This window comes from Lontra canadensis, unplaced genomic scaffold, assembly GCF_010015895.1.
Source record: "Lontra canadensis isolate GAN:19392208 unplaced genomic scaffold, GSC_riverotter_1.0 scaffold36, whole genome shotgun sequence".
NCBI lineage: Eukaryota > Metazoa > Chordata > Mammalia > Carnivora > Mustelidae > Lontra > Lontra canadensis.
In genome coordinates, this window is record NW_022631030.1 from 6729881 (window position 1) to 6756795 (window position 26915).

At 42.7% G+C, this 26915-nt stretch overlaps 1 long non-coding RNA gene across 1 annotated transcript in view; it reads right to left on the reverse strand.

Moving 5' to 3' along the window:
• Positions 1 to 18926, reverse strand: part of LOC116874227 — a 47258-nt gene extending 28332 nt beyond the window's left edge. The window contains exon 1 of the long non-coding RNA XR_004383952.1: positions 18706 to 18926. This is a non-coding gene — a long non-coding RNA (uncharacterized LOC116874227). The remainder of the gene's footprint in view (positions 1 to 18705) is intronic.
• Positions 18927 to 26915: the final 7989 nt, after the last annotated feature.

Here is a 26915-nt window from a genome sequence, read left to right on the forward strand (position 1 = left end):
AGCTTTCAGGAATGGGAAGAGCTTTTTCTCTCATGGGACAGAAGGTGAGATTTTTCCTATTGTCTTCAAGCTCTGTTAATATCAAAGCGTAAGTCCTTCCCACATACATGTCCAGAATCCCATGATAGACAGCCAAGTGCGAGGACTCCTTGATTCTGACCAAGCCAGCAACATGCACTTGAATTTGAGTTGGATTTAGATGAGCAAGTCGATGGTAGAATAGTAGTAGAAAGAAGACTGTGGACTTAGAAGTCAAATCACATCGTGATCTTGGTGAGGATTTTGCTCTTTCATGGGCAGCTTGGCATTTTAATTTACTTGGCAATTTGCAGACTTGCCTATTGTAGCATTTCATGTCTCCCCAATTCAGTTTCCTCCTCTACACAATTAGCACAACTTATTGTGCAGGTCTATCATAAGGATCAAATAAAATGTATATTTCAGATGCTTACTATCGTGCCTTGCATGTAATGCTCAGTGATTGTTTCTTGTGATTGGGTCTTTATATGCTTCCACTGCTAAACACCGGTCCTCAATAAAGTAATGCGGGGCTACAGTAACCTTCTGCCACCACCTTCCCCTAAAAAATACACAGCTAACTGGGAATATCCCCCTAATTTTGACAATTTTATTTTACATTTGTTAAGGAACCACATCACCTTATACCTACTACATAATTTATTGGACCCTTACCAAGAACAATGTGCTTTAAGAAACATTTTACATGGGCAATCTCATTTCACTTCCCCTACAATCCTGAGTTCAATGCTATGGTTATTCTTGTTTTTTTCAAACATACTTGGTTCAGCAACGAAGAACCCCCACTAAGTATTTTTTAAACGTGTTTTATTATAATTGCAAAACATTTATGCAACGCCTTCTGAATTGAGTTTTGTAAATTTTGTTCAAGCAAAGCAGTAAGATATAATTTATAATTTCAAACCTTCAGAAAGTGTTATATATTTTTTTCACCCCAGAGAGGAAACATAATTTAGATTAAAGGGTCTTCTATCTCTCTCTTTTTAATCATATGTGTTCTTCCTATCTTTGATTAAGTTTAAGACCTTATCTTAAATAAGTATGGCCAAAACTCCTATTAATATCTGTTTAAGAACTGCAGCCAATGTCTTCAAAGTGCCAAATGGTAACTGACAAGATGGTAGAGGTCAGCCATCTTGTTGAAATGAAGAGCAAGAGATCACTGTAGGAGAATTCCCACGGAAATCACTCCACCCACATTCACCATCAAAAAAATATTATGGACTTTCATGCACACTGAACTGTCAAATAAAAGATGTTCTACACAAACACCCCTAATTTTGAACAATTTTGAAGATTAATGGGACAATGAAAAATGCTTGCTTGATACTGAAACATTTAGAAGAAAAGAAGGGTTCCCTCATAGAACAGACATTACATTTCTATTTTCAAACCTCAGTCAGTTCAGTTCATTTAGGAAAACTCCTAAAATGAAACATTTATTGCATACTTCTTATATTGTGTTTGGCTTTATTTTTTGAATAAATATTTGTAGAGGCATATATTTGGGCTTTATTTTCTTTTGAATAATTTTATGCGATAATGTTGCTTCTTACTTCTTGGGAGAAAACTGAGGCAGTCGAAAGGGATTTTGCATAGGGTCTCAACACCCCACCTTCCTCTCCCACCAGTATTAGTGCCCCTCAACATCCCCAATCCTGTGGATGAAAGTATCTGATTTCTCTCTGAGACCAAATCTTCTGCTTGGATACTAGATGTTACGGCCATTTGCCAGCCCAACAAAATTGCTCAAGGAATTCTTCCTGTATTTCCTGAAACATTAATCTGTCCCTGTCTACTGGATCATTTCCAGCAGTGCGCCATATTGTTATTTCTCCCAACTCCAAACCAATACAAACACCACCACCACAACCAAACCCTCAGCCTGACCTCACTTTCTCCACCTGTTTCTGCTCCATTTCTCTGCTTCCCTTAGCAGGAACTTCAAGAGCCAACTTCCCTCACTATTTCCAATTCTTCTTCTAGCATTGTCTTTTAAACCAGGCTTTAACCATTACTGCTGTACCAGATATGTTCTCATTAAGGTCACTGATAATCTCTAGTTGTGAAATTCAGTGGTAGATTTTCAATCTTCCTCTTACTTGATGGATTATCAGCATTCGACAGACGCTATTTTTCATTCTCCTCTACTTGATACATTTCCTTCTTTTGGTTTTTAGAACATTATACCCCCTACTTTTCCTCCTACTTTGATGGCCATTCTGTCTCCATCTCTCCTTGTGATTCCTTTTTTGCTCTCTTAATGCTGGAGACCCCCAGGCTTCAGTCCTGGCCTTCACTATTTTATCCATACCCATTCACTGATAATCTCATTGAGCCTCACAGCTTTTAATATCAACATGCTGACAACTCCATCTGCAGCCCAGATGTACTCAGTATATTCTCACAAGCCCCACATACACATGATCAACAACCATTTTGACTTGGCAAACTCACTACATCCAAAACCCAAATCCCAGTATTCCCCGCAGGCCTGTTTTTTGCAGCCTTTTACATCTCAATTGATAGCAATTTCATCTTTCTTGTCCCTTAGGCCAAAACCTTGATTACTTTCTCTCTAACACTCCATATCCAATCTGTCACGAAGTCCTGCTGAACTCTACTTTCAGAAATATATGCAGAATTGAACTATGCATCACCTCTACTGACCAATCCATGGCTCAAGCCACATTATTTCTGCTTGGGTTACTGGCATTGTCTCATTCTCTTCATGTCTATCCTTGCCTTGCTCAGTCTATTCTAAATACAACATTCAGACAGATCCTTCTTTGAAAGTCAATACCTCACAGTGATTCCCAGTTCACTCAGATGAAAGCCAATGTCTTTTCCAGTGACCTACAAAGCCTTGCTTATATGGTCTTGACTTTGCTTCTGTTACCTCTCAGATCTACTACTACTTTCCCTTCACACATTTTGCTTCAGCCTCTTTGCTATTCCGTAAGTATGTCAGGCAAGCTTCTGCCTTTTGGCCTTTGAATCGGCAATTCTCTTTGTCTGTCACACTGTTACCCAGATATATACGTGCTTATAGTGTTACCTGGAGGACCTTTGCTCAAGTGTACACACAGCCCTCTCCTGATAGCCCCTGAAGTCCTAAACCTTGCTAGACTGTAGGCTCTGCAAGGGCAGGAATTTGTAGGTGGTCTTGGTCATGCCTGTTCCTAGGCATCCAGAATAGTGGTTGGCATATAGTCAGTCAATGGGTGTTAAATTGCACTGAACTGAATTGAATGAAATAGGCTCTAGGAAAATAATCTGAACTGATGACATTATGCCTGTCTGAAAGAAGTACATGACTTAAAATCACTTGATAGAGGATTATTGTCTAGCATCTAATTAGATCATAAAGCAAGAGGCAAGGACACTGGGATAACATGGTCCATTTGTTGGGAAAGAATATGGAACCAAAAATGACAATATGGGGGAAAATGCAGACAAATTGTCCCTCTTTTGCTTTTGAAGATTCAGGCAATATTTTCAGATGACTCAAGAAGTAGTTTGGAAAAGACCACAATAATGGGTTCTACAAAATCATGAAGGAGCTGAATGTTCAATTTGAACAACAACAACAACAACAACAAGACAATTCTGGGTTTCTTTCTCCAATATTTATTGTAGTTCTATACAGACACTCTGACCTATCGATGTCTGCCTGTGGTTTGTGCTATTGATGGTTATCTAGGTCCCATTTTATGAAAGTAGTCTCAGAAAAGAGCAGTGGTCCAAGGAATATTTATTTTTACCAGTCTCAACAATCTTCAGGTAGCACAGTGTTCTCAGCACGTGGTCCCTGGACCTTCAACATCAGCACCACCTGGGAGCTTGTTAGAATTGCAAATTGCGGAAATGCACCCCACCCCAGCTCTACTTATTTAGAAATTTGAGAGGCGCATCCAGCTATCTGTGATTTAATAAGTCCTCCAGGAGGTCAGGTGTGCCTAGATGGCTCAGTTGGCTAAGTGTCCAACTCTTGGTTTTGGCTCAGGTCATGATCTCAGGGTCATGAGATGGAGCCCTGGGTCAGGCTCGACAGTCAGTAAGGAGTCTGCTTGAGATTCTTTCCCCCTCCTTCTCCCTCATCCTCTGCTCCTCCCCTGCTCACTCGTGCTCTTTCTTTCTCTAAAATAAATAAAATCCCTTAAAAAGAAAAAATAAGTCTTCTAAGTAATGATAATGCCTACTCAAGTTTGAGAACCACTGAGAAAACGACGTGAGAGAAATCATCAGAATTGTTCCTTTACAAGTTGATGATGACTCCCCCAGTAAAAGAACATTAGAATGTAGATCTTTTTCATTGATAAATGCAATAAATTCCTAGGTCATCCAGCACCCAACAATGAGTCAGTGGACTTTCCTCTTGCGCTAACCTTTACGAAATACTCTTTCTGGGCATTCTGCCTCAGATTAATGAGAAAGTAGTAGGCTGCTCACATATTCCAGAAACCTGATTTAATGATTTCACAATGCTCTGAGCCACTGGATTCCTGGCTCTTCCTGTTAAGATTTATGAACCCAAATTGTAGCAAACCACATCTCAGCATATCTTCAAGTTGACAATTCCATTCCAACAATAAAGATGATCTAAGCAGATTGTGAATTAAGGGAAAAAACAGATATGGAGGGTCATAGGAATTTATCCAAAAGTGACATACTCATTTAAAATACTGATCCCCAAGTAGGTCACCAAGAACTCTTTGGTTTGAGTATTCACACAAGGGCCATCAGTTTATAAGTTATTTACTTAAGGATTAAACTCCACCTGGTCTGTGAAGTTTAACACAAATATTGTGTAAGGCCCAATTTCCTGGAACTCTCACATTCCCATTGGTCTTTCAAAAGTAGAAAGAAATCCCATTTTATAGAGGATGTAATAAGCTCAGTGATCTATCTGAGGACATACTGTTATGGACAAAGTCTAGACTGAGTTTCAGATTTCTTGGATTTTCTTATAACTGTCAGTTCAGGTTAAGAACTATGGATGAAGTGCCCACTCTGTGCCAGGACATGGATTAGGAGATGGGGATACAAAAATTTCTGACACAGATCCTGCCTTTGAAGAGCTCAATATGAAAGACCCTGTCTCCCTGATCATATAATACTCACCTTTGTAAGTTCTAGAAAAGTCAATGAAATATGTGGTAAAGATGGCTGATTTCAGCACACACACACACACACACACACACACACACACACACACATCTGTAGAAGCAGCAAGTTTTTCATCACGAGGTGTCCCAAGGTCCTCGCACTGATCACGCAACACTCAGCTGAGGTGCCATGAGACATCTTGGTGATGGAGAGCTTAAAGTGCCCTGTCATGTCTGGTTAATACTTCATACCCAGAACAAAATGCGGAGATGTCACGTGAAAAAAATGATAAGCTTGCAGAAAGGAAGTGAAAACTGGAGCTCACGGTCAGTCAGAGAAGACTAAAAGCTCTCTATGAACAAATCACACTCTGCAATTAAAAAATATCATGATGTTCAGATGTTCCAGACAAAGACCTGTTAGAATGGATATGCACTCTTGCCATTATTCTCTTCATTTTCTGAGTATGAGGTTAAGTTTGAGGGTCTATATTGTTCAAAACCCTAGTACCTCTGCTTTGATAAATAAACACTCAGACGAAGTCGATAAACTCACGTGATTTGGAGACCGAAGCTCAGACCTCCATTTTGCCACTTTCTATGTCTACAACTAAAAGCAAGATTTGGGGATCGAGGGAAAAAGAAGATTTGGAGATTGGGCGGGGGGCGCTGAGCAAATAAGAGAACCTTAGAGTTTCTTGAGAAAGTTAAAGCTTTTCATAAAGTATAAGAAGCTTTATAAACCTGAGACCATATTAATCTATTCAGTTGACATTTTATTTAAGCACCTATAATGAATTTTGAGTGGCAAGAGGTCCTAGGGTACCCTAGTGAATATAACACTTTGGTGTTTTTTATTCTATTATTAGAATATCTGGGGAACACCCTCAGAATAGTAACCTCAAATGACCTGATGTATGCAAAAACCGGACTTAAGGGAGCTTTTCAAATGAATTTGCTTGATTAGAAAAATAAAAGGACTAAGGGATAAGCTCTAATAACTTTTTTAAAAAGTTTACAATGTCACTTTAAGATGAACTTAGGTCAGCCAATATGAAAGCAAGAAAAGAAGAGTTAGCTTCAAGTTATATAGAAGGAAAGGAAAATGGTTTGGGAGAAAGATTAGGAAGAAAGAACTTTTTATAAAACAGTAGGGCTGGTGATGGAATTCTTCTGCTATTTTCCTAAAGGTATCTGGAAAGTGATTAGCTAATTCTCTCTCAATGGGTTTAAAGAAACAAATACAAGTGGGGTGCTAGCACAGTCATTTTTTTTGAAGTTCCACTTCTAGAATTCTGTGAATGGTAACTAGGTGGATTAAAAGACTTTTCTTCTTTATCCTTTATTTGGCTGATAAGTCTTATTCCAGATTTGGAAACTCATAGACATTGCTATGAAATGTATCATAGACCATGACTAACTATGAAAAGGACAAGTGTGTAAATTGCCTTACCAGTGAAAAATCCTCTGCCTGTCCTCTCCTTTTTTCGGGACAAAAATTCAGTTTTTTCTCTCTGATTCATATCCTGAGGAAATCAAATCACAAGATGGCTATGTTCAATAAAAAATATCTCCAACCCCTACACTTTGAGAATGTAAGCTCTTTTTAATCCAGATGTTCATGATCCTTCCAAGAAAGCCTTTTCTTCAGAAGAACTTGGTGCCATTTCAGATAGCTAAAAGAGTCAGAACGTCATTCATATGAGAAAGTTGCACAATAATTTCCTTTATCCTCTAACAGGTCTAGAGAGTGTCTGCCAATGGCAGCCCACTCGTGTTGGGTATACTAGGCATGTTTCTAAAGTAACAGTTGACAATAATCGAATTCTTACTAGGTATGGAGTCTCATTCTAAGTTTTACATGCGTTTTTTCATTGAATCCATTTAATTCAAACTACTTCAGGAGAGAAATCCTATGACAGACCCCACTTCATAGATGAGGGAAATGAGCCTTAAAGAGGTTAACTTGTTCAAGATAATGGCACAACACAGAAATGAGATTCAAACCCAGACCTGTAGGACACCAGAACATAAACTAGTGATTACTCGCCTCATGTAGTCCTTGAAAAAAATATAGTATCTCCATTATGTAGAAGAAAATGGAACCTCAGGGTGCCTGGTTGGCTCAATTGATAAAGCAACCATCTCTCGGTTTTGGCTCAGGTCATGATCTCAGGGTCGTGAGATCGAGCCCTATGTCAGTCTCCACACTCAGCGCAGCGTCTGCTTGAGATTCTTTCCCCCCCTCCCTTACCCTCCCCTCCCCCGCTCTTCCCCTTGCTCACATGCTGTTTCTCTCTCTCTTTTTAAAATAAATAAATAAAATCTTTAAGGGGAAAAAGAAAAAAAGAAAATGGAATCTCACAGAAGATAAGTAAATTGGTAAAGAACACACATACTGCCCATGTTTCTTTGGTCTGGGATTGGACTCGGGTCAGTTGGACTCCAACATTCACGTTCTAGACATACAGACATTAAACCCACATTCACTCCATGCAAAGTATTCTTAAATCCATTCAAATACATAAGTGTCAACTCTGTACAGAGCACTGCACGTGAGATTTTGAGGACAATATGAAAGATTTAAATATATTGTCCCTACCTCTGATAAACTTTAAATTCTAGTTGGCAGAAAAGATACACAGATGAATGGAATGAGGTCAGCTCCAAAGCCCTGTGTCATCATAGGTAAAATCACATCCTATGAACTGAATAAATCTGAAGAGATGCAGGGGAAATCAGTGATAAGAGAAGAAAGCTGGCATAAAAACCTCTGAGAGGACGAATAAAACAAAACATGTGTTGAGGGGAGTGGATCCCACTGTCTAGTATCTTCCTGACTGTTTTGTGGGTAGGAAGAAAAGGGATGCTTTGGAGAGGTTATGGAAAGAAAACACAGTCTTAGTACTTTTTAGAAACAGTCTTTTAAAGATAGGGTTCTTTGTGTGGCTCAGTTGTTAGACATCTGCCTTTGGCTCAGGTCATGATCCCAGGGTCTTAGGATCGAGTCCCACATCAGGCTCCCCACCGAGCCTGCTTCTCCTTCTGCCTGCTGCTCCTCCTGCTCGTGCTCTCCCCCCACGCATCAAATAAATAAAGAAAATCTTTAAAATAAAAAGTAAAGATTAAAAAAATAAAGATACCGCTCATAGTCACAAAGCAACGGAAAGGCTGAAGAAGAGGAAATGATTTTTCTGTGATTACGGCTAAAACTACTGGCTGTTACTCTGTCTCTGGCAAGTAGGTTTCCATTGGGTCCCATCAAATACAAGCTATAATAGTTTGTATTATAGTCACACCCAGACTCATTCTTTACAAAGAAAAGAAATAGAGCAGAGAAGAGGGAGAAGAAGCATCAACCTCAACATTTCCAATGGATTTTCCATGAGTGCTATCCAATCTAATGGAAAAGAAGAAAAACTTTTTTTTTTCTGAATTAAACTTGGAAATGGGGCTTTATTGGATGAATGGACTAGAAGACTGCTTATTGAAGCCTCCCTTCCTAGAAACCTCTAATTTAATAAAGAATGGGATATTTAAGAGAACCACTGGGATTGAAACTTCTCTAAGAACAGCATTTTCCAAACTGTACGGTGGAGGAACAAGAGGTACTCAAGAAGCTAATGAGTATTACTAAGTAAAACAATCTTCTAGTTAAATAACTCTGGGAAAGCAGAGTTCAATTTTTTTTTGCAGCCTTCGGTATGTTAATATGCATTTTGTATCTCCAGTGGGGATATAGTCAAAATTTCTCAACTTGTTTGACTAAAGAACTACCTTGCTATTTGGTAGAACTTGTGTTAACATCTCATGGACCTAGTGTTCCAAGGAAGGAGCCAGGTTCTCCTTCCTCAGGTAAGTTTTAGAAAGGCAGCCGTCACAAGAGTGAGGTCCAGGTAGATCAAACCCTGGGTGCAGAGAGAGGACTACCAACTCGCCATGTCTTCGACCCCATGAGTCTCCACATCCAGGTTCTGTGTGCTATTCACTGAATGAGAATGAGTGACAAATCTCCAATGCCTCATCCCATGCTTCTCAGGGCCACCGTCACAGAAACATAGTAAAGCATTAGAGTCATCCTCTCCAGTAAGGATCAGCTCAGAGTTAGCACTGGTGGTAGACGTGGACGACAAGGCAAGCGTTTCTTTCCACACACTAGGCAAGAGCTCTGGAGAACCGAAGGCATGCATGGCGTAAAGATTATTCACTGATTTGCCTGAACATACTGAACCAACTAAATTTTAGTATTTCACCAATAATCATTGAGATACACCCAAAGAGTTCAGATCCCTTCAGTGGGTCATTCTGTATCTGTTGGATGGACTTAGCCGCCTTCTCCCACACCTGACCAGAGGTAAGATGGGCTCACACAAGCCATATAGGGATTATACTTCTTCAGGTCCTTTGTAACAGCACAACTCTTTAAAATGCCATGATTATTTATGACCATTTAAAAGAAGGAAATCATGGCACTGAAGGAGAACTTTTACCTCATAAGGTTCTATAGCTAGAAGGAAATCCTTAGGCAAACCTGCCTACAAAAAATGCAGTTCCCTTAGCAGAGAGAACACCTGATAGTCACAACATCCAAATGACTTAATCCCTAACACATCACATGTCCAGCTGAGTCCGACCACATACCCCCGAGGTAGTGTTTCTCTACCCGATCCTCAGAATCAGCAATGAATAAGAAGCCAACATCCACTCATTAACATGCATTTTGCAATAGCATTAACCAAAATTTTGAGCCAGTAAGTAAAATTAACGCAACACTTAACATGAATATTGTATCTTTCTATGTAACTATATTTATACATATACATATGTAACTATATTTATACATCTTTTCATATCTTCCAAATACTCTTGTCAATTAAGAGCTCTCTGTCTTAAAGATAATCAGATTTAAAGAATAGCAAGTTTATAAATGGGCCTTACAGTTTACTAAGTACTTTCATTTATGTGTCTTATTTTATCAGTATAATTCTGAGAGTCTTCATTTTATGATAGAGATTGAGAAAGTATCACCAGGCTAATACCTGGCAGAGTGAGATTCAAACTCAGACTCTCTAATTTCAGATTTAGTACTAACTCCCCATGAGGTCAATCAATACCCACATTTTTATTGAAGGATTTCCTTTGTCAGTCCCTGGTGATCTCAATCTTTCCATACCTCTAGTGGACTGTATTGTAAAATTAAGACTTCATTGGAAAGTTATTTCCCAATTATTTCACGTATTTCTGTCTTATCTCCGCCATTCAAACAGAAGCCTTTGATTACATCCTACTTTCAGGCATCCGTGAGCTTTGCATAGGCTGTTCCTATGGCAAAGAACACTCCCCTCCCCCCAATCCCCATAGGAAGAGTTTCAATCTTCCTATTCAGCAGGACCCAGCACCTGCCAGGCGCAGACTCCTTCTACCTCTTAGAAATGTTCTCTGGCCTTCTCCCTCTCCCCATCCTTATTTAGGGAGGGGACTACACTGTGTAGTGTAGGGGCTCCTGTAGCACCAGCACAGATGCCGGTGGTGGCTTCTGTAGCACCAGCACAGATGCCGGTGGTGGCTTCATCCCACCCACTGCCCTGCAAGTGTCTGTTTATTGTATTCATCATGTTTCCCTCTTGACCTTGATCATCTTGAGAACAGGGATCTTGGGCTACTTGTCTTTCAATCCTCAGAGCCTAGTACACAGTAGGCTGTTGATAATTAATAAATAAATAATCTGATAAGTAGATCAGGTGACACAAAGCCAATTAAGGCAGTTAGTGTCTTTGACGAGCTTCCAATCTCCCGGGGGAGAGAGGTCTGTAAATAGACCAGAGCCGGCGTCATGAGGAGCTCTATTTCCCGGTACAGATGGGTTCCAGGTGCTGTGGGAGCACAGACAGGAAGGAATTGTGCTGCCCAAGCAGGCTGCCCTCAGAGACAGTGAAGCTGAGTAGAGCCTCCAAGAAGAGTAGAAGGTCACCAGCCGATGTGTATGGAACGAGAAGAGGAGGCTGGGACTGGGAGGCAAATGGGGACGGCAGGCTTTAGCAGAGCTCTGTTTTGTTGGCTCTACAGCAACCCCTTCTCTGGATGAGCTGCCCCTCTCTCCAGCTAACCTCCTGGTGCTAAAAGGACCCACCAGTCATGGAATCTTGTTTTCCTTTGCACAGGGAACTTTCCAGAAGTTGTACAAATTTCTCCAGGCTCATGGAGGAAGCAGATGAGAGAGAATAAAACTGACCCAGAGAGGGAAGCTGAAGACAAAGTTGGAGAAAGTGTGTCATGGTAACTAGCACCTGAGTCCCCGATTTTGGTAATTTCTGGAGGCTGGTATACCCCTGCCCTTCCAGAATGTGGCTTTGTACCTCAACTAAGTCAGGATGGGTTTCTGTCACTTGCAAACACAGAATCCTGATCAACACCAAGACCTTAAAAAAAAATTCTCCCACAACAAATACAGAGACAGGCACAGAGTAACTCCTCTATATTTTATTCCTCAGATGGAACATTCCATCATCTAGTTCCATCCCTTTATTAAGTTGGAGACAGAGGCTTAGGCACCTTTCCAAAGCCACTCCCCCTGCCACTCAAAACAGAGTCTACACCAGAACCTGAACTCTCTTCCCAGAACAGTGTTCTGTTTACAACAGAGTACTGCCTTGCCATTTGCTGGCTAATTAGCCTTAAGGTAAGAGGTGATCTTGGGATTCAGCTGTGGTAAAAATAAAAAAAAAAAATGAATAAAAATGGACAAAGAATTCATGATGTGAATATGAGGTGAGGACATTATTGTTTTTTAATTCATGCAATAAATCGCCCCTGACATATACCTGTTTCTGTGGTAGGCTGGTATTTTGAAACAAACAACGCATGTTCCTCGACCTCAAGTAGCTCACCAAGGAGAGTGAGAAACAGTCCGGCTTACCAGAGCTCATGTGCCCTCAAGTTAGCCATCTGCGGGAATATAAGCTTGTGACTTTTGCAATTGCCACTAAGGTCTTTTTGAACCAGTTATGAGCCAAACAAAAATGTCACCTCATAATTTCATAGCTGCATTTAAATTCACTTTTAATCAAAAATGGTATCATTCAGCAGGACCAATTAGATATGGCATTTGGTTTTTTGAAAATGCAAAACATCTTGCAAAGATGAGGATTTTCCTCTACTAAATATATTCAGAAGAATATGCTATAGGTTCTGAGGTCTTCTTAAAGATGTCGTGCCCGAGGCTAGGCAGCATCACTACCCAAAAGGAAACTATATTCAGGATGGATAAACTTTTATGTATTGTTAAAATAATGAGTTCTAGAATTTATATTAAATTTCCAGACAGGCACATATGTGCCCAGAGGCAGGTGCCAGGATCACCTTAAGTCACCTTAAGTCCCTTCCAGCTCTGTGATTCTGCAGTTGCTTATACTGGATCTCTCCAAGTCTGTGATGGGCTGAAGAGCTATTCCTGTCCTAGTTCTTTTCCTTATATAGGTCAAATCCCATTCCAACGAGTACCATAACAATAACCACCTCATGGCCTGGTTACTTCAGACAACCTGATAAAATGAGAATCAAGCATGACCTCCAAGTCAGAGTTGGCTGTTACAGAATTTGACCTGAATATTATTTAAACAAGAAGGGAGCCAGTGTACTGAGTTTTTACGTTCATGGCACTGGGCCATCGCAGAACACTCAGACAGAAGGTACGGAAAAATCGTCAGAGTCCGAACCACAACACTCGGTTTCCTGATGGACGCTGAAAAATCAGAATGTCTGGGAACTCAGTTCTCGGCATCTCTATGTGAGAACAGTATCTATCTTCTGCCTGTCAACTCCAGCCAAAGAACGTCAAGGCAACTTGTACATCTTAATTTGGGTCTATATATAAGCGCTCTTGTCATATTGAGTACCCCCAAACCTGAGGCATCTTTCTCCATTCTTTCCCCAAGGGCTGGATTCATGCTTCCTTCTGTCTATGTTCTTTTTTCTTGGAACAAAGTGCTAGTTGCTACTCTCTGAAATGTTCTTCTACAAGAATATAAACTGCCCGAGGGTAGAGATTTGCTTGTTTGGTTCTCAAGTGTATTTAATATTTGGATCTTCTTTCTAGGATGGAAACTCCACAAAACTATGAAATCTCACATCTAGAACAATGCCTGGCAAACAGGAAGTGCCTGATAATTATTTGTTGAATGAATGAATGAATGAATGAATACATGATAAACAGTTTCAGACCTGTTGTCAAAGCCACGCTTCCTCTCTCAAAGCAATTAGGGGTCTTTCCTCTGACCCTCTGGTACTGTTTGCATTTCTTTATTATAACATTTGTTGGATACTCTACCTCTTCTTTTTTAAAAAAAATATTTTATTTATTTAACAGAGAGAGAGAGAGAGATCACAAGTAGGTAGAGTGGCAGACAGAGAGAGAGAGAGAGGGAAGGAGGCTCCCTGCTGAGCAAAGAGCCCGATGCGGGGCTTGATCCCAGGACCCTGAGAACATGACCTGAGCTGAAGGTAGAGGCTTAACCCACTGAGCCACCCAGGCACCCCTCTACCTCTTCTTGATGCTCTATCTGTTTTCCCAGATAAACTGGGGAAGATTTTAGGTCGGGGACCATGTTTTGCAACTCCACATTCTCCGTGCCTAAAGTAGTAAGAGTTCAATCAATGCTCCTGGCTTGAACAACTGAAAGAATGAATAAAAATATTTCTCTTATAACAATGAACACTGAAGAATTGTGATTTAACATCATACCTCAAATTTTGCCTGGACTCCAGAGCTTTCCAAGCTGAAGAAGCTGTGAGTCACTGGGCTTGGAGGGGAGGGGTGTTTGTTTGTGGAGGGCTTGTTTCCCAACCTCAATGAATCACATGTATAATCACCCCAACTGCATCCTGTCTGGGGAAGTAACCAAAACCCCTATTTCTGGCCCCAATGGCTTTTTGGTTTTATGAGTAAATGCCACTGGCATGCCATTAAGTAAGTGGCCTCAGAAAGCCCTCAGCCAGGGCTATAACCTATTATAATCAGGTTATAGAGGAGCTGTCTCTTGAGGAGAGCAGAAGATGAAGGTGTAAACTTTTCATCCGACCTGGCCATTGCTTTAGCTGCTCACTGGTGACCTGGTCTCCAAGACCTTTCCAAACATCTACTACATCTTCTCCCAGATCACAGGTATGATCATGCAATTTTTCTGCAGAAAAACATGGATTCTCATCATCCACATAGTAAGGACCAAACTTCTTAACCTACATTTCAAGGCCCTCTAGAATCTGACTCTGACCTATTTTGCTGACCTTATCTTCCTCCACTCCTATGTAACCAGATGCTTGAAATGGAGTGAATGGTTTTCTGATCACACACAAGTCCTATGCTTTATTCTATGACTTTGTTCTCTCTGCTTGCTCCTAGAACGCCCACCTACTTCCATTCCCAAATGCCTAAAACCCATACATGCTCAGGTCTCAGAAAATGCAAACTTCTTCCACAAGATCTTCAGTGACTGTCTAATAAGAAGAAACAACTTCTCCTTTGAGCACACTAGGATTTTGTTTGTACTTCCATTCTGTTACTTATTTCTGATTTGTACTATAGACACAAATGCACATGTTTGTTTCTCCAATAAATCAGTTAGTAGAGTATCTGGAGCTTAGTCAACGTGATACTCCTTCCACTCCTTGAAGCACCTACCACAGTGGGCACTCCAGATTTTGGTTGGGTGGAAAAAGTGAAATAGCTCAGTTGTTTCAATCCTCATCTTTGGCTTGGAACCTTCAGGGAAGGTTGACATAGGAGTGTCTTACTGCCGTCTCTCTTACTGTCTCCCTTACTTCTGTTCCAAGAAAGCATTAAAGTTAACAAAACCTTTGGTCTCTGCAAACAACGTGTTTGGATCTCAAAGTCAAGGTCTTCCTTCCAGGCTTCCTTGTTCCTAATATCTAGCACCTTATGGCTCACCTTGCTAGTAGATGAAACGAGCTCGGGGCGGGTGGGGGGGAGTATAATTTTGATAATAAACCGAGTAAAAGCAGTGTGTAATTAAGAGGGGATTTGCCATTTCAAAAAGCAAACTTAAAAGAAAAAAAAGAGCATATTCCAAAAACAAAGACGTCTCTGTTTCTGCTTGTTGCAGAATATCCATACCACGGTGCCAATTTTGGGGCGGATACATTCCTTCAGTATGGATAAGTGAGAGTTGAGGCAATAAAGCTTAGCTTTGTTTGACTGCAAAGCATTTGTTTTCCTCCTTTCTGTTTATTAGTATCGCTCTGATGATGAGAAGAGGGATGCAGACGCAGAACGAGTGTAAAATCACCCAGGCCAAGATCAGATAAGAGGGAACGGAATGTCAGGAGTATCGCTTCCTCTCCTCTCCTATGGCAAGGACCACATCTGGGTGGCTGAAAGAGACAGGCAACTGTGACTGTGGCTTGAGAGCCACCTCCACTGCTGCTCCAATGGCGGCCCTCAGGGCAGCACCCTCTGTCTTCGGAAGGTCAAGGTCTACCTACACCAGTTAATGGCCAAACGGCCATGGGAAAGTTTGTAATGTCTTCATCAGTGACAGGAGGATAATAATACTGTTACAAAATAACAGACTTGATAAACTGTAAGGTGCTGTTCAAATATTAGCTGGTGCTGTTAAATTCAAAGATAACTTGTTTTTTTATCATCTTACAACTGGGGTTGGCAAAGTTTTTCTGTAAAGGGCCAAATAATAAGTATTTTAGGACCCTGTTGTGGTTACTGGACTGTCTTTGGAGTAGGCAAGCAGCCACTACAATATGGGAATGGAGAGCTGTGCTTTGTTCCGATAAAACTTTATTTGCAGAAAGAGGTAGCAGACTGGATTTGGCCCATGAGCCCTATTTGCAAATCCCTGCCCTACATCTTTGGACAGAATGAACACCAGAGGAAGACAGAGGGGCATATCTAAAATCCTTCCTGCTGTGAAGAATGATACTGTCAGTTTTTCTGAGCAATCGTCCTGAGATTTTCAGACTTCTCTTTAAGGTAGTTTTTGAAACAGAATTTCCATTTTGTCCATTCATCTTCATCATTACAAACATCACTTTGTACCTAATCTAGAAGTATTACCAGACCCCTAGTTGACCACGTCTGCCACTTGGCCACACTCTCTTCTGGGAAAGACAACTCTGATTATTGTTAAAGAAAATATCCATCATACTTGTGGTGAAAGGTCACTACATTTTTTAACAAATTGGTCCTTTGAGCAAGATGAATTTTAATGGATTGGTTTATTAACCTAAAGGTTGAACCAGGCTGAGAGTAACTGAATGATCTGTTCATAATTAGTATTATTTATAATTATTTTACTTGGGAAAAAATATCACCTGAAATGTCAGGATGTTTTTTTTTTTAATTGCTTCAGATGAGATTCAAAATAATTGACTTTGCAAATGTGTTTGAAAAAAACTCATTTAAAAATATCTGGAGCTGCTGAGCATCTGTCTGGAAGAGGCAGTATTGATATTCATTACTAGGAACAGGGAAGAAATTGATCCATGATTTTTTTTTTTTTAACCACATGAAGTGCGTATTGCGGTCACTGCTGGACTCCAGAGTTGCTGAAATGCTGATACGGTGCTGTGCTCATTCCTCTTCCCCATTAACTGTGCTCTCTGAGTGAGTATGCTGCATGAATGTCAGCCCATGTGTTTTCTCAAATCTACATTTGCATGTATTTTGTATTAAAAGGGGAATAAGTACCTGCTGGAAAGAAGGAACGTATATATACGTGTATAGTGGCTTTAGAAAAATACAGTCTGTGGACCTATTATGCAGCTAGGCACATGCTTTAGAGAGCATACAAACTTTTTGAAGGGGAGTAGGCATATGACTTAAACTTAACACTCTATTGATATTTAATTTATTAGTTGGGGGAGAAGAAAAGAAATAGGAGAATACATGAACATCAGGGACGGCAGCTTTTAAAATAATTAAAAATATGGGGAGGTCACTAGTAAGGGACATGCAACAGAACACTTACAATGCCTTATAATTATATAATGCTGTAGAGTTACAAACTTCTGGAGTGTTCTGGTGTAATCTCATGTGTGCCTCACAGGTATAGTTGGATGCACTAAGAAAGGGTAGTAGCAACTTCATGTGATAGATGGAAAGAGAAGGCTCAAGGAGGTCAAGGGATTTATCCACGGTCTACACTACCTTCCTCATACACCACGCTGCCTCTGGAACCCAAAGAAAGGGTGAATGTGTCCACAGGTACCAAAGCCAACTCCAGCCTTCGTAGGTTGACTGAAAGAGCCTGACCCAGAGCACAGACCCCATTTTCCCATCTGAGATATTTTAATGAGTAAGTAACAAGTAGTCTGAAAAGAACATTCCACGCAGGGAATATGGCAATGGGATTATAAACACAGCCTCTTATTTGCTTCTTCCAAGTCAAGTCTGATCAGGTGCCTGAGACACATTGTGACATGTATGCCAGCAGCACAGTGTCGATGACACAGACAAATCCCTCGTCCAGATAGCCAAGCAGACACCATCAATCATTATCTGCATGTTTGCGAACTAGGAAAGTGGAGCTGAGACCAGGGAAAGAGAATGTCTGAAGGTGGCTAAAAGGGAAAGAACACAAAGTTTCCCACTTAACTGCCAAAGAGGTTACTCTAAAAAGGGATGTGGCAATTAGGGATCATATACTTAAATTTTCCCACAAATAGTACACGCACGTTCCTCCAAAGCTCAGTAGGAAAATACCCCACTGAGAAGTGTAAGGGTATATTAACTGATTAATTATTATTAATGCCATCTTTTATTTAGCTAGCAATTATAATCTATTAGGAGCATTTATTCACATTATCTTACTTATTCAATCCTCAGAAAAATCCTATAAGGCTCATCAGTAATGTATTATTATCTCCCTTTTATAGACAAAGAAAAAGGGGATTCTGATGTCTCCTTGCTTAAGCTAATCTGGCTAAGTGGCAGAGTGAGCACTTCTGACTCCTGGTCCATTACCCAGAGCAACTGCGGGAGCCTGGAGGGAAGAAGGGGACCGTCTGAGACAGTAGCTGGGAGCAGAGAGAACCTGAAAAGGCCATCAGACCAGAATTTCTTCCAGTTTAGAAAGTCCAGAGTCCGGAGTGGGTGTGGCTACATGACACACAAGGCCCGGGCTTAGATAGACTTTCAGGCATATACCGACCCGCTCTGAATCTTCTTGGACAGCTGAGCACCAGCTCTCAGACTCGGCCTCTCCTGTCCTGTGAAGTTTCTGGGCGGCAGAGTTGGAACCAACTTCAAGCTAGTTTAAGTCTGAGTCAGTTCACAAGCCCTCCCTCTCCGGCTCTGGCTCCGCAGTCAGCCTTCCACATCACATCCTAGGAACATTTTTGTTCTTCTGCACTCCTTTTTGGGGTGCCTCCCTCTGCTCTCCCTCAGTCTCTCTGCACTGCCTTTCCCCCCTTAATCTCTCCTGACTACCCCTTGTCTACTCCACCCACCCTCCCACCATCAGGGGACTCTGTGCCTCTCGACACCCCCAACTCCTGTGAGCCCCTCCATCGTCCTCTCCCGGGCACCTACCTGGGCTGTGCAGTCACGGGCACCTCCTTGGTTCTGCCTGTCTGAGGCCGCCTGCCTCCATCCAGGGCCTGGGAGCCATGAAAGTCTTCAAGCTCTTTGTTACTTTTCCTTCTTTGTGGATCATGCTAGGTAATTAATAACAAACAATACAAGATGGCATCAGCTGTGGTGCTCAGCCGCAGCCTCCAGAAGTGTTATTTCAGACCCCAACATTGCAACAAAGAAATCTCACAGTTGGGTCAAGCGCGAAAATCAGAGGACAGGAGGAGAAAACTTGAGCTTCCAAAATTCCACTGCCCTCCGGGGGCTCCCCCTTGTGGGAGATGCGGGGCATGGCAAGGCAGGACACAGCTGGGCTGGAGCCTTGGAGGGAGGAGGGCCAAGAGCAGAGCGCAGGCATGGGGTTGGGGGGTTGCGGGGGGGAGTCGGGCTCCACCAGGAAGAAGGGCCTCTGTGTCTCTGTGTGAAGTGCAGAGCTGAAACCCTCCGTCATTCATCAGGGGAATATTCTGGGGGAGACAGAGCTCTCCGTGCCTGGAGGTCTCTGAGCCCAGGTGAGTGTGGCATGAGTCATGGGCTCGCGCCGCGTAGGCTCTGTATGGGAAGCCGTGATTGGCAACCATTTGCCTGCACCTCGTGTCCAATTCCCTCACCCGCACAAATGTATCATAAAGTCAGACATTCACATGGGGCTGTTCTGCAGAGACAGGCGTGGTCTCCGTCCTCTGACCAGAGTGAAGGTCCAGCCTCCAGGATTCTCCCCAGTGTGGGTGCACGGCCTTTTGGAACCTGGCAATTTACCGCTCCCCACCTTGATGGAAACAGGTATGTCCAAACAGTAACTTTCTCCATAGAGGTACAGTCTCATTCATTCTCTCTTACCCTGGCAGGCAGGTAGGAAATCAAATATATTAATTACTCTTTTCTGCAAACAGAATCAGAGGCTCACATAGCCAAGTAAGGTGTCCGAGGCACTAGGAAAACTATCAGTGGAGCTAAGGGCTTAGCTTTCCTGCCTTCCCCCTGCCCGGTGTGTCTAGACTATATGCTCTGTCTCTGGAGAGAATGGGAAATGATGCTCACTGACCTTCCCCAGTGCAGGGCCATGAGTGGCACGATTAGGAGCACTGATTGACTCCCCAGCCATGAGGACAGTGCCCTGGGTATGACATAGATAGAAAGTCCCAGACAGCCTGCAGGAGAGAATTCGTCATCGTGCAGAATGTCAAAACAACCAATGGCCTATTGGGGTTGTTACTGGGCTCCTTATTTTCCCAGAACCAGGGACTGGCAGTAGGGATGGAATAAAGACACTCTGAAGAAGGACAGCAGCGCCCTGGCCAGAGCTCGCCATGTGGGCTGTGACCTGTGACGTCATTCCACCATCATACCAGTTCTGAGACCTTGGTTGTGAGGTTAGGTTAACTCCATTTTATGGACGGAAAAACTGAGGTCACAGTGGTTAACAGACCATGAAATAAGTGGCAGAGATAGGGATCAAACCTAAATCTGTTTAAGCCGAGAGCTCTTCTCACCATATCACATTGCCTCATCGACTCTTCTAGCTGTCCTGGCAAGGGAACTCTAGCCGGGGGGTCAACTGAAAGCATCCCATATTAGTTTCAGCAAACCAATCTCAAGCTGCTTCCCACTGATCCCTACTAAATTCCACTCGCTCCTTGATGTTGGTGGCAGCTCTGTACAGAGTGATGTGGGAAGACTGAGCTTGGAATAAAACCGTAAAACTCCATGTATTAAAAACCTTCCTCACGGACTCTTTTTCCATAATCAATGCAGACACTAAAGGCATAAAGACAAAACAAACACCCGAGACAACAGGAGCTATGTGCCACCAAAAGGAGGAGAATGATAAGTTGATTCGTGATATGGTTCCTGATCACAGACTCAAGATCTGTTTCTCAGACCTATATTGGGCTCTGGGCTAAATAGGAAAAAAAGCAACCAGCCCCGGAGACACTTACACTTCGTTATAAACTCAAGTCAAGTATAAAACAGCAATGAGGATTTGGAGAATTCAAGGAAAGCTGCAAAAACAAACAAACAAAAATCCCTTTCATGCAGATAGATCTAGAACTGAGGGCTTTGGGGGATAGGAATGGTGTGAAGGATGGAGTAGGAGCCCGGAGATTCTGTTCAAGGAGAACATACCACGGGGTCGGGCACATGACGGGCACCGTGTCAGGGGCTAGAGAACAAACAGGAGGATGGATGGGGTGAGAAAGCGTCCTGCTATGGCTGGCCAGAGCACCCCATTCTGACCCTGTGCTAGACAAAATGGGAGTCCACTGAAAGGAGAGGAACCAGAGCATAGAAAAGACCGGAAATCACGTGATGAGGAACTGGGAACACTGGAAGTGTTCGGGCAGATGAAGGTAAAACTCCAGATCAGAAATAATGTTTGTCCTCCACTGTCCAAAGGGCTCTCAGAAAAGGGACGGGATTTTGCTCTGCTGAGCATCAGGGAATAGACTGGAGCCAATGGGGAGAAATTTCAAAAAGAGTGCTATTTGACTCACTAGAAGGAAAACATTCTGCTAGCTCAACCCTAGACTGGAAAGATCACTTTCTGTCTGGAGAAGGCTAGAAGAGCAAGTTTTCTGGTCAAGGAGAGGGGGCCATGCACACAGACCTATGGGACTGCAACCACCCTTGGGGTTCCCTCTGGTTCTATGATCAACCTGAGGCCTGAAAGGAAAAGCTGGAGAAAAGAAACACGCGCAATCCGCACACAAAGCATTGGACTCCTATAGAGGGATCTCACGACCTAATACGTTCAAAGATCACCTCCGTCCAGAGTGGCCTTGCTGCCTGTCCTCTTTCTCCCTCGAACAGCACTATTTATTTTCACTGTCTCAGCTAATTCCAGTATTTAAGCACCTCCTAGGTGGGGCAAATGCCCTTCTGTAGAGGGGACAACACAAAGGAAAAGGAAAAACTCCTACGTTCTCTTCAGTTTAAGGAGAATCTCAGGTTTTAAAAAAGAGGTTTAGAAGTCTTCTTGTTGGACGCCCCCACCCCTCCTGTTTGAATTCATTCCATATCTTCCCCAAACTGATCTCAGTTTGAAAGCCACCTCTAAGCTAATTTCATCACAGGCCATTCTAACGTGGAGTAAGCAAAAGGTACACATTCAGAATGCAACAGCAAGTCAAGGAAACACGGAAAAAGAAAAATGGAACCATTAGTATAAATACAGAACCTAAAGTGAATCAGGATTTTTAAAAAGTCAGAACTAGAGTAAATTTTAAAAATATCATCTCTAGTTAAAATATCACCTCTAATTCTACACATTACTGGTAAAAGCGCAGGTGAAATTGTTGTGTGTTACACTGCCTTTTGCATGTGTGTGCAAGCCTTCCAGTGCAAGGTGGGAGACGGCAGACTAGAGGCAAGATAACTAAACAAGGTAAAAACTGTGGGTGAGGAAGAAGTACCATGAGCTCTGAGGTCCTGGCAAGCGGCCTGTTTCTGGAACAGCTTGCATGTGGGGACCCAGAACAGGGCTGTAAATTCAAGTGGAAAGCTGGTGAGGGTGGCAGATGAGAAAAACAGCGCATTCAAGAATGCACCTGTGTTTGAGTAGAGGGGACAGAGGGCATGAAATGGTTGAGGGAAAGGACATAGAGGTTAGGGATGGAGGGGGAAAGAGAAACAGGAGATTGGTAAGGGAAATTTAAAGGTTGAAAGAAGTGAAAAGAGAGCCTCCAGGGAGGTCCAAGAGCTGCTTCCAAGACCATGTTGGGTCTCAAGAGATGGTGAGAGGTGGGGATAAGGCTGCATGATGAGGGGAAGGGAGACCTAGGCCCAGAAAAGATGTGAGTGCAAGAGGCAGCAAGGAAGCTTGACTCATCACAGGACTTGGTTTCTCCATTTTTCTGACTAGCTCATTTTCCTTTTATTAAAAAATATTTATTTTATTTATTTATTTGAGAGAGAGAGAGAGAGCGCGCGCGAGCAGGGGGAAGGGCAGAGGGAGAGAGAGAATGAGAGTAGAGCGCGACTGGGGGTTTGATCCCATGACCCCGAGAACAGGACCTGAGCTGAAATCAAGAATCAGATGCTTAACCAACTAAGCCACCCAGCTGACCCTGACTAGCTCATTTTTCAGAGGAGAGCAGTCAAGAGTACTTTTTGGCTGTGGAAGACTGTTCATTCATCAGAAAAATCTGAATCCGTCCAGTGTTGACTAAACACCTCCCATATGCTCAGCTACGTCACAGAAATAGAAATAAAACACTACTAAGAAATCACGTTGTCAAATATCCCATAGTAATCTGTATTACTATTAGGCAATTAACAGTCATTTGCCTAGTAACTACTATGGGCCAACGGCCATGGTAAGCACTAGGAATGCAGTCGGGACGACGGGGGCCCACTCTCATGGAGGTCACAAATAAAGAGGAACGAGGAGAGGGCAGCCAAGCATGAAAGAAACTGGAGAGAATTCCAGGGCACTGTGGAGAAAAATAGCAGACATACAAAACTGGGTTTCTAGTTTTTACAGAAAAAAGATGTGAGAAGCCATAGAGAATCAGGAGTAAGCAGTACCCCCATCAACTTCCCAGGCTCCAGAGGATGGTGGTAGATGCTGAGCCCAGCAAGGGACCATGGAGGCAATCCATGGGGAGCCAGACTGGGCAAGAAGACCAGCTCTACCTCTCAAGGGAAACAAGCGAGACTCATGATGGAAGAAGAACTCCTCCTACTCAAGATCTTCCCCACTCGACCCCTCTCGCCCTGCCTGGTCTGACCAGTTCTGTTGGTGTGGCCACCACCCGTGGCTAAGTGAAAGAAATGGTCCCTAAGGAGCCTCTCTGATTTCCTGAATTTTCTGTCTGTCTTGCTTTTCTCATGGGTTCACAGATGAGCCTTCTTCTCTCACCCACCCTAAACGCCTGTTTCAGGGAAGCATTTGCATTTTCCTTGGCACACATGCAGTTTGCTGAGTTCTTTTAGGCCAGGCCAATTACAACAAGGCCTAAAATTGCTGAGCTGAGTGGTTTCTTCAGGGATCTGCTTACATTCCCTCCCTGGAAAGATCAGGGGGCCCACTTTGGGCAGTCTCTGCACACAAAAAGGGCACGTTCCACTTTTAAGGTGGAGTAAGCATGAGATGCTTTTACCAAAGAGGGGAGGAGGCACGAACAATTTTCACTTTGGATTTACATTGCTTGATTGGGTTTCATGCTATCGAAGATGGACAAGATGGCTCAGAGTCAGCTCCCTTGAAGACTGTTTTGAGAAAGGGCTAGGGAAGCTTTTAGTGCAAGCCTCATGGGATCTAGAGTTGGCAGAAGAATTTATATGTGTCAATACCCTCTCATAACATTGCAATTACATTTTTGTAAGTTCTGGTTTGGGAAGGAAGATGGAGTCCGTATAGAAATGACGGGCCATATGTAATCATGGAGGGATGTGTTTAGGCAGAAATAATCCAGTTCCACAAGGGGATTGCTCCAAAGTTGCTTTTTTTTTTTTTCTGATTTGCAAATTTTTATAGGATGGCTTTTCAATAAGTTTAGGTCCTGGTTTATTTTGTATTACGCTAATATCAGAATGCATCACATTCCCTAGGTATCTCTAGCTCAAAGGAGGACATGGCGGAATCTCTTAATGGAAGCATGTCAAGCAGTGCCACAGCCGTTTGGAATTTAAAATTATCCATGAATAATTCACAAAGCATGTAATCCATGTGCAGATCCTTGGGAACTGATGCTTCTGAGAGGTGCCTGCACGATCAGCCAAGCAGCCTTCCAACAACAGGAACAACAACGGAATGATTACAGAAGTACGTCCTCAATTCTTGGCATCAATTCACGGTTAATGAAGGCAAGAATGCTGTAGGTTGACGCTCTGAGTCCGAAGGTATTCTCAGACTGGAAAAACAGAGTCTCTTGGAAAGGAAAATCTGAACTGTTCCTACAGGCCAAGATGACTCGCACATGTCCAGAGATACCTAGAGCAGGCATCCAGGATTGAACTTTCTTACCCAAACAAAAGGGTTCTGAGATCAAACCCACCATTTTTAATTTAGAAGACAAAGAAATCAGGGCAAAGCTCACTCTCAGATGGGTAAATATGTTGGAGGACCCTGAGCTGACTTTAGCACCCTTATTCAAAAGCCTGGTATTATGAGCAAGAGGGTTAATGCTGGCTTCCCTCATAGGAGTGGGCTTCCCTGGGAGCCCCAGCTCTGTTTCATCCAGAAGCTTCAAGCCCCCTGGGGACTGGCAATGGGAAGTAACCACAATCCTGTGCTTTGGAGGAACTTTCACAGACTGAACTTCGCCTGACTTAACTATAGGGATGCTTAGTTTTCCTGTATCAGTTAATGAAGTATAGATCTGAGCATTTTCAACCAAGGAAAGAAAGACTATCTTGGGCTAAAGGCAGCTTTCAAGGTGGAAAACCAAATGGGGTATAGGAAGTGTCAGATCTCTTGTCTTTAATTAAGAAGACAGCTAAACGATGAATCTTGGAATACTGAAAAAATAACATTAAATTAAAAGAAAAAGAAAAAGAAAAAGACAGCTAGACCCTCACAAGCTGTTCATTTTCAGGGGATTTCATAGGTCCCTGGCCAGAAACCAACCTGGATCATAGAAAGAGCAACCTCCCCTCCCCTTTAAAGGATTTCCTTTTAAAGAAAGAGCTTTAGTCATCTGGATTTTGTCTATCCCAAGAATATTCTTTCTTGTCCTGAAGTTAGCATAAAAGAATGTGCCACCAGGTTATCTGAGAGGCCCTAGGGACATGCCCACTGTTCCCATGCTACGATCTCTAACTGTGGAGCCCAGTAAGATGCCACATTCACTCCCCCTCCCAAGGCCTTCTGTCTTCAGGTGGCAAAACAGCAGTGAACACAGAACTTAATTGCAAGTCATTCCTCACTTCACTGTTAAAGCCAAGGAAATCTGGCATCAGAGCCCTGGATTTATGAGTCGGGAAATGGTGACGAGAAAAGTGAAAGGGGGAGGAATTTAAAACACTGCAAGTCACCTGATATTGTTGCTCATGCGGGATGTTGCCATGGCGTTTTCTGTTAAATGTTTTCCTCTCCGTTCTTTGTGGAATTCTCTCCACTTCTGTGTGCAGAGAGCCCCACTAACAAAAAGCAAGTGAAGTATTAGATATCATCCCCATTAAGGGGGGGGCATAGCAGCGGCAAAGGGACCTGCACAATGGCTTCGCCCATCGTGGAAATGCAAACCTGTGTCCAACACGCTGTTTCTGATCTTGACTCACCCTTTATCAAGGACCCATTCCACCCATTATAATAGGTTACGGGGGTAAGTATGCACTGCTAACAGGTCACTGCGGATCCCTCCTTTTTTCTCAGTGAGAAAAGCAAAGAATTTCCAATGACTCCCCCCACCCCCCACTATTGGACAAGTGCCCAGTGGCTCCCTGGGGACTCTGCTAGTGACTGTGGCAGAGTTCATTCTTCCCTTGGCCGAGCCCTCCTTTGTGGCTGCTGAGTTGCCAAGCTCTGACCACTCTTCCTCCACGTCTTCTTGCATTAATCCCTTTCTTTCTGCGGCAATTGTCCTTGGCGGAGTTCTCATGTTTTCTCTGCTGGGCTGTGCTATCTCTTCCCACTGGTTTCCCAGTAATTGTATCTAACCACCGTAATCCATTTTACGGGCGACTTTCAGTTTAGCCTTCCCGATGAATGCCCCCGATCCTGTCACTCTTCCGTTCAAACACTCTTGGTGAAGATCTGTTGCCCACTGGTCAGAGTCCAAACACAGTGACTCTGCATTGCCTACTGACCAAAGTCCAGCAAATGAATGGCCAGCTTTGTTCGTAAAGATTAAGTTATCCAATGACTCCCATGTTACCCTGTGAATAAAGGACCAAGATCCAGAAAACTCCTCCCCTTCATGGAACCCGTGCACCTGAGGTGAACTGCACTGGTGCTACCCACGTGGGTTTCTTTCCTATATATGTTCCTCGTCACAACCAGGGAGTCCTTTCCGACATCTCCCCTGAGTTATCTCTCAGGCTCTTGAAATCTGCTACCTCTAACTGTTGTTTAAATAGTGAGTTCCACTCTCAGAAATGAGACTAGCAAAGTCAAGAAGAAACAAAGGGCTCCCAAGGAAAACACCAAAGAATGGTGACATACAAAGGGACGTTTGTGACTCGCGTGTGCAACACCCTACATCTTACGGACTTCATCATTTACA